The following is an 8799-nucleotide window of genomic DNA, read 5'->3' as shown; positions in this document are numbered from 1 at the left end:
AACTGAACTCTACTTGGCTGCATTAATAAGTTATGAAGGGCAGCCTTCAGACTGAGGACTAAAAATGGAAGATAGAAAGGATGAGACCAATGCTACAGATATGCTCTGAACCTGCTTTAAAAACCATCGAGTATGCTGGGCACACAGTCACACCCATCCTGTTTCCATCTGGGGCTACGCTAATGGCTGGACTACTTCACCAGCTTTTCTTCCAGCTCCTCTGCCTCCAACCACTCCTTCTCTTCCTTGGTCTCCTTGCTGTGGAAACAAACTACTGCATTTCTTGATGATTTCTTCTTTCTGCTGTGTGTGTGTGTGTGTGTGTGTGTGTGTGTGTACGCACGCATGCACGTGTGTGTATGAACTCTTTTGGCTTCAGTGTATTCCAGGTCCAGGTGATGGTACTTTCTTCTTGGTCTTCAAGTAGACATGAGATTAGCTATGTCCTTCAGATTGGATTTCACAGAAGCAAGGACTTGGAGTTTTGTGCAAAGTTGGCAGAGGTGGAGCTAAGCTGTGATGTCTGTGGGGGACAGAAGAATCCCAGAGGCCCCATGCCTACCCTTGCATGGTGCGTCATAACTGTTATCAAAGCAGACGCTTTGTTGTAGTCCTGTGGTTCTCACAGGCAGAACATAGACAGGTAGAGATCTAGATGGGTTAAAGCGGTTTCCCAGGAATGACCAAGAATTTGCTCTCCTTTGGCTGTCATACTAACTTTAAGTATTCCAGGGGTAGCCTTCCTGCTTACCAAAAATGGTTATAATAGAACTCAGGAGAAGTAAGATACTCTGTATTTAGGATAGGGCTCATGTTCCTTGTTAGTGATCTTTGGAATGCATGATGCAAAAGGTGCAGGAAACAGAATCCAGAATCTGAGGTCTGAAAGTAGCAAGGACCTCATTTTATCCCTTACAAGCCTCAAATAACTCTCTTATTCTTGCCTCAATTCCCCCACCTGCAAATGAGATCACTGTCTCTGGTGTATCATGTTGTTGAGAGGATACAGCAATGTAAATTGAGGCGTCTTATAACCTCTAAAGTCTTTGTCATCACCACCGTTATCAGTTCCGTAAGCATCATCACTGTCCTTCCTTCAGTGTGTGCGTTCACTCTGTCTTCAGCATTGTGGCCATCTCCAAGGTCATTGTCAGTCTGTCACTGCTGTGACCCTCGTCTCACATCCTTACCTTCTCCATTTTCAGTATGATGCCCCAGTCATCTCTATCATTATCCTTATCACCAGTGCCTTCCTCATCACCCTCACCATCTTCACCATCATCATCATTGGTATCTTCGTCCCCCTTCCTCCTTCTTTACCATCCAACCACCCCAACCAAAGTGGGTTGGCCTGCAGATTGGCCACCTCCTCTCTACTGAAGGTTTTCCATCAATTAAACAGCCACATGGTGAAGCTTGAAGAGTCAGATTTGTGTTCATTGGTATGGAGTGTTGGTTTTTGTAAAAACATTCCATTCCTGATAATGCTGAGCGAAAATAACCAATCTCGAAAGGCCATATTCTGTATTATTCCGTTCATATCACTTTCTCAAAATAGCAAAATTACAAATGTGGAGAATGGATTAATGGTTGCTGGGAGTTAGGGAGAGGAGTAGGAAGGGTTCTAAAGGTGTGACTGCAGGGACCCTTGCGATCATGAAGGATTCTGTATCTTGATTGTGATGGTGGCCACACAAATCCACATGTGAGATACAATTGCATAGAACTGGACACACATACGCACAACAATGAGGGCTTGTAAAATGGGTGGGACCCAGATATGCTCTGTGGGCTTTGCCTGTGTCAGTTTTCTGCTTGTGCTATTACATTATCATGTGTAACACATCAGTATCGGGGGAAATGGAAGGGAACTAAGGACCTTATTTCACTTCTTTTTGCAACTTCCCATGAATTTATAATTATTTCAAAGGAAAAAGTTTTGGAAGACACCCTCCCTTCCAGGTCTACCTCTGACCACTGGGTTAACTCAGGCACCACTGGGCTCCACCACCTTGCCTACCACCCACCTGGGCCTTTTTCATCCAAAACACACCATTTCTTTTTGGACTTGCTCCTCAGCTCTGTTCTGTTATTTTACCAGGAGGCAAAAAAAAAAAAAAAGAGAATAATGCCCAATTTGGGAGCCCAGAAAAAGTGACCAGGATCTAAGCCAGCCCAATCATGTCACTGAGACATAAATCTCCTATGTGCTGAATTCCCTCGTTCCTCAGCCAAATTGGAAGTGCTGTTCTGTTTTTCCTCTTCCATGTCAAAGATTTGCTCTCCCATAAGCTGAGAAGTATCAAATTTGTCTTTTCTTATTCCAGCAGGGCAACTAGTTGAGAAGTAGGAAATAAGAAATCCAAGGCCACGAAAGTCTGGTTATTACTCCTCACTAGTCTTCTGTGAAGCTATGTGGGTTTATGCAGAAAAAAAACCACTGCCCGTCCAAATGGACCACTGTTTCCAGTTGATGCCAGAGACCTCACTTCAGATGTACCTGCGGGGCAGATGACACTTCCTGGCTCCAGTGGCTAGCCTGGCTGTGTGCTGCTTCATCAAGTTTTAATATAAATGTTTCTTTTTCTATCTTGGGGAAAGTCAGAAGAAAGCCCTGGTATCTCACTGCCAGGGTCTTTGGTTAACTGACCAATGATTCAAACAGGTGAAGTGCAGACGGTAAGGAGGGCAGGCAGAGGGTGGCCCCATCATCTGGAGCCACAAATCTCTGAGGTGTTACAAACACACAGTCTACAATTCCCCTTGTCCCAGTCATGTGCTCAGTGCTGAGTCTGGAGCTATATGGGGGAAAAAAAGGAAAAAAAAAAAAAACACAGCAGGCCGTCCTGGAATGGGACTCGAAAAGATGAGTTAAGGATTTTGTTGAGTGGAGAAGGAAGGGCTTGGAAAGGAATCCCAAGTAGAAAGTGTGCAAAGTATGACTCCTGTAAAGAATAGAGAGCAGTTATTCCAGATGAGAGGAAAATCAACTATAACAGATGAATTATGTCCATTCATTCATTCATTCATCTAACAAATATATGTTAGATGGCAAGGGGGGAAAATGGCAAGAGAGAGAGTTAGGAACCCCATTAAGGGTCAAGTTGTAGAGGGGCTTGCCTGGTGAGCAGAGGTTCTGAATTTGCTTCCAGGGGAAAGGGCACAGTGGGAGGGATTTAAGTAGGCATGTGACTTGATTTTGAAAAGATATCTGCATCCACAAAAAATTGTGTCCAAATGGGGCTACTGAGGCAACTATTTTGGCAAGTTAATTTCACAATTTGAATAACATGGTTCTCAAACCATGCTTCTTATTTGGATCCAACTGTCCACAGAAAGCAGATGTTTTGACATTAGACACTGGCCAGGGCTAGTGGGCCAGGGCCAGGGGCTATCTTCACTGGTGGGGTGAAGATAGTCTTTTAGAAAGACCAATTCTTGACCTTGTTCAACTATGTTTTTGGTTTGTTTGTGAATCTTAATTATTTTTTATTGTAATATTTTTAAAAGGTGATATACACACATTTTTGAAAATTGAAACAATACAGAGGCACCTGGGTGGTGCAGTTGGTTAAGCGTCCAACTCTTGACCTCGGCTCAGGTCATGATCTTACAGTTCATGAGTTCAAGCCCCACGTTGGGATCTGTGCTGATGGCATGTAGCCTGGTTGGGATTCTCTCTCCCTCCCTCTCTCTCTCTTTGCCCCTCCCCTGCTTGTTCATGCACTCTCTCTCTCTCTCTCTCAAAATAAATAAACTTAAAAAAATTGAAGCAATGCAAAAGGGTATTCAGTGGAAGAAATCTCTCTCCCATCCCCTTGCAAGAGATTCTATTGAAAAGATGTGCCATGATTTATTTAAGCAGATCCTCTAGCCCCATGGATATTCAGGCTTTTTCAGTCTTTTGTCTGTGAACAATTGCTGTAGTGTTCATTGTGTGCTATGGTGGTGATGCTATCCTAGCTCTCCTGGTCTGTCAACCCCAGGTCCTAAAGCCAATGGGTCTAGGGTCCAAACCACAGAGGCCAGCTCTGAATCCCCACCATGAGTTCATCTCCTGTAGGCCCTGAGTCTTCTGACACCTGCCAGGTAATGGCTTCAGGTTCACAGGAGAAGCCCAGGCAGAAATTGTGTCTGTTACTCTTCCTTGGCTCACCGAGGCTCTGATCCTACATGGCCTATGGTGTTAGTCAGCATGGGTGACCTTTCTCAGCAGCACCAGCCACCCTGGCAGAACGGGGGGCTGGGGCGGGGGGACGGATCCTGATCATTTCCCTTTGCATCTTACCTTTGGGGCCAAAATAACACAAATGCCCCAGGTACCTCCTGTGACATTTGACAAAGGCACAGCATTCACTCAGATTTGGTAATTTGACATTTGCATTTTCTTAGGCTGCTTCATTTTAGATTGATCAGCCGGATGAAACTCAAGATGGCCGGTCCTGTTTCAATATTTAATCATTTGGCTTGGTCTGGAATGTCATTAAGCTAAAATAGGAAACTTATTTTCAAAGAGCACTTTGAAAAGACCTGTTACTTTCTAAGGCCGTCTGTCTCAAGGCACAAAAATAGACATTTCCCCTCTCTCTCTTTTTTTTAACCTTTTAAAACCTTCATAGCTTACAGTTTAGCTAGAAGCTCTGATTTCTGGGATGTGATTTCTTCACATCACCAAGCTGTCCAGGTCAGTAAAAATGTTTTGGAGATGTAGTTGCGGACTTGCTGGTATCTGCATCCAGCTGGGGAGGCCAGGCCAGGCTGGATCCATGGGACAGCTAGCAACAGTAGCAATAGTAACAATAACCACTGTACTAGCAGCAGAAGGCATTGAATGCCAACTGCATATCAGATACTGGAGTAAGTGCTTTACATACATTATCGTATTCAATTTGTTTTTATTTTTTACATTTATTTATTTTTGAGAGACAGAGAGACAGCATGAGCAGGGGAGGGGCAGAGAGAGAGGGAGACACAGAATCCGAAGCAGGCTGCAGCCTCCAAGCTGACAGCACAGAGCCCGGCATGGGGCTCGAACCCACGAACCGTGAGATCATGACCTGAGCCGAAGTCGGACGCTTAACTGACTGAGCCACTCAGGCGCCCCAATACATTATCGTATTTAATGTGTGTATTTATTGATTGGAGTGTTTATTGATAAGGAGGCTGAGGTATAGGTCAATTCACATGCCAAGACGTGCACGGAGTGGGGCGGGAGAATCCCAGGGGCCGCTGAGCCGGAGTGGCATTAACCAGCCATAGTGAGTGCCCTCCTGCGTCTGAGAGACCACATTGGTGCCCAAGAACAGTCGAGGTCGCTGTTGGCAGAGGCAAAATGAGCACTGAGCTGAAGGGGAGAGGGACTGGGGGCAAAGGACTGTGAGCGTTGGAGGTGGCTCTACCCCAGTGGAGTTCTCACTCAGCCACTTAATGCCCATGTGGCTCCTGGTACCTCCCGGGTCTCTTTGACTATCAATTTCCTGATCTTTAAAATGGAAATGATTAACCTGACCCACATGTAGTCCTGAGGCCTGGATGATTCGATGAGCTGAAGTTGCCTGGCTCATGTCCTCATGGACAAATGAGCAGCAGAGCTGGGAGAGCCAGGGTCCCAACCCACCCTCGCTACCTGAGGCCCCACCTCGGAGGATGGCCCTGAGGATTTACATGGTAAACCCAGGAAAAGGCTTGGCACCCAGGCTGACAAATCCTCCCTCATAAGAAATGTCAGGTACCTCTGCTGTCATTAAAATGCAGAGGAAATTGGCTAGAGTAGAGGTCTCTCTCTGGTCCCAACTCTAGCGTGCTGGGATAATTCACCAGAGCTGCGAGGGCCCTCTCTGCTTGTCTACGCTCTTTTCCTCTGGGTCACCAGACAGTCTCTTCCTGTCTCTCCGAGGAAGAGGTGAGCCTCTTCTCCCAACCAAAGGAAGCCCTGGGAGTAAAGAAGCAATCCAGAAGGGGACCACTTTAAGAGAGGAAGTGCTTCCAGGTGACGGTGTCAGGTGAGGGCACCGTCTCGCCTCTGACCCCTAGAACCCTGATCCAACAGGCCTCTTGGTGTTGACCAATGGTTTTGACTCTCCTCAAAGGGGGTAGGGGTGGACACCAGAAAGGGCAGAGAGTTGGGGTGGACACCAGGGAAAGGGCGGAGAGTTCCAAGAGAGATGGAGAAGGGTCTCCCCTTTCCTGACCTTAGCAGGGCTTCTCTGAGGGTCCACTACCAACGCAATGACCAGAACTGCATCTGTCCATCTTTTCCTGGAGGGATGAGCCATTCTGACTCAATTTATTTGGACTACCAACTGTCTGAGAGCTCCCATGCCTCTCTGCATCCCTCACCCGTATAATGAGAGCACAATTTCCTACTTACCTCCCAGGAAGTACTAGTTACTAAAATGATGCAGGACCCTGGCTGCCACCCAAACACCCAGATGCCAGGACTCCATGTGCTCCTCACCTCTGTGAGGCTCCCAGAGGCCACAACTACTGTAAGTGAGGTGTGGAGACGGCAGCTCTAACATGCTCCCGCAGACCCCAGCCCCCTGCTCCTCTCCACCACGGTCCCTCCTTCTCTCCTACTCCTACGGACAGCCCTCTCATGTCAGTATGGTAGGAGCCATCTCAGAAGCCCTTCAAAAACATGAGAATTTCTACTACAGTGTGTAATGTGCTGCCTGAGAAGGAGCCCGGCCACACAGCAGGTGCCCACTCACAGCTTCGTGTCCTGGTCTGAGGATGGGCAGCTCCATGGCGTCCTGGCCTTTCCAGGGGGTTGCTTCCAGGGCCACATCTTGCATCTTGGTTTTCTTCCTTGTCAGTATCTCCAGGGCGTGTCTTGCCCAAGCCTTTCCCTCGGGGAGCTGGAAGAGCCAGTTAATGCAGTGGAAAAATCCAGAAAGCCAGTAGCTGCACTTACGGAGGCCTGTGGAAACATGCTTGGCCTCAGGAACCAGTTCCATCCAGCTTCAGTATGCACGCTCCAAACATCTGTCAGTGCACAACTCAGACAACAAGAGAAGCCATGGGGCGGACGGCGCTGCTTCCAGCTTGAGTTCCAGCAAAGCGTGAAGCATAGATGAGCTTGCTGCCAAAGGAGTTTAAGTTGAACTAATTTGCTCTGGAATAATCCTAAGCAATGCCTAAATGTGATACCTGAACATGGTCTCTAAAGCCCGCTCCTCATGTGTGTGCGATGTTTGTGGGGTATGTATCTGTGGTATGAGTGTGGTGCGTGGGTGGGGGGGGGCTGGGGGGGTTTTGATGTGGGTGCATGCGTAGCGTGTGTGTGGTGTGTGTGATGTCTGTATTGGGATATGTGTGTGATGAGTGTGGTGTGTGGTGTGCGTAGTACGTGTGATGTTTGTGTGGTGTGCATGTGACACGGGACAGCTGTCAGAGATCTGCTTTTCCACTTGGAAAGCCTGGCAAGTTTTGCTGTTTGAGTTCCATCTGCCTTTTAGAGAATGATAGATTTTTAGCTTCCCCTTGAATATTATCAATCTTAGCTTCCAGTGCTACTGTGACAGGCTGTCCTTTTCCAAACTTTGTGGGTATTTGAGGGAGAGGCTTGGGGATGCTGTTTAAAGAGCTGTAACCAGATGCCACTTTTCAGTTCGGGGGATTTAAAGACTCTTGTTACTTATTCCATCTTTTGCGTCAAAGTTTAACATTTCCCAGGACCACCTGCTACTATGTGGCTCAGATCTTGGCTAAGTGGCTCTCAGGTGAGATCCCTGCCTGTACCAAGGGGCTGTCTGGGCCCTGGAGGAGCTGGAACCCAGTAAGCAATTGTCCGGGGACCTGTGTGCGAGAACATCTCTACCAGCCTGCCTGTTCCAAAGAGCCCAGCCAAGCCCCACACCCACAGTCAGCTCTTCACTACAGACATCACCAGTCTTGGGTGATACTTGATCAGTTAACTCCCCAGGAAGCCTGGAGCTGGGTTTCCAGACCAATCTCTTTAATTGCACTCAAGACACTTATCTGGAGGGGTTGCCGCAGGCCAGCGTCAGGAGACAGCAGCTTGTCTACATTTTCTTGGTAGGAAGCTGTCCGTGGTGCTGACTGCACCCCATTACTGCTTCCCTGCTTCCACTGGATCCTGAGCCTCACCACGCTTGGTGTCTGTTTATTTAAGCAACTCTGTGCTGTTCCAATCTCTGCCTGGTTCACTCCGCTCCAAACTGTGGGTCAGCTAATCAGGCAGGCAGTGCTGACCCTGTCATTGACTCAGGGCCCCATAAAGGCAGAGCAAGGTCTTTGGAATTGCCTCAGTGGTAATCAAATGCTGGCCTGCCTCTTCCTATTTGGGTAACCTCAGATAGCTTGCTTGGCTGTTGAAAAAAGTGAATAATGACATGGTTTTCAGGATTGAGATGAGATAACAAATGTGAAAGAAACTGGCACAGACATGCTCAAAACTGAGTAGCAAATCAATCAATACACATCTCTTTTCTCTTTCCTGATCTTTTCCAAATTCTTAACAATTAGCTTGGGTCACTGTCCAAGTACTTCCCGAAGAAAAAAAAATGGAGGGGAAGCTCCACTGAGAGCTTTTGTTTTTGAGTATCAGAAACCAGGTGTGCTTACAGCTAGAGTAAAGAATTCAGGATTAGTTGTGGAATTTCTGTGGAGAGAGCATATCTGCTGTGGTGAATAACATATGACAGCATCATTTCTTAGCTTTATCATCAACTGATAGTTCACTGTTTGATTTAGCAAACAGTCACTGAGTACTTACTAAGATCAAGGCACACTGAAAAGCATTGTGACGTGGAAGCAAAGGTAATAAGCCACAGT

Source organism: Neofelis nebulosa, chromosome 13 (assembly GCF_028018385.1).
Source record: "Neofelis nebulosa isolate mNeoNeb1 chromosome 13, mNeoNeb1.pri, whole genome shotgun sequence".
NCBI classification, from domain to species: domain Eukaryota; kingdom Metazoa; phylum Chordata; class Mammalia; order Carnivora; family Felidae; genus Neofelis; species Neofelis nebulosa.
Note: the sequence above shows the minus strand (reverse complement) of the source record.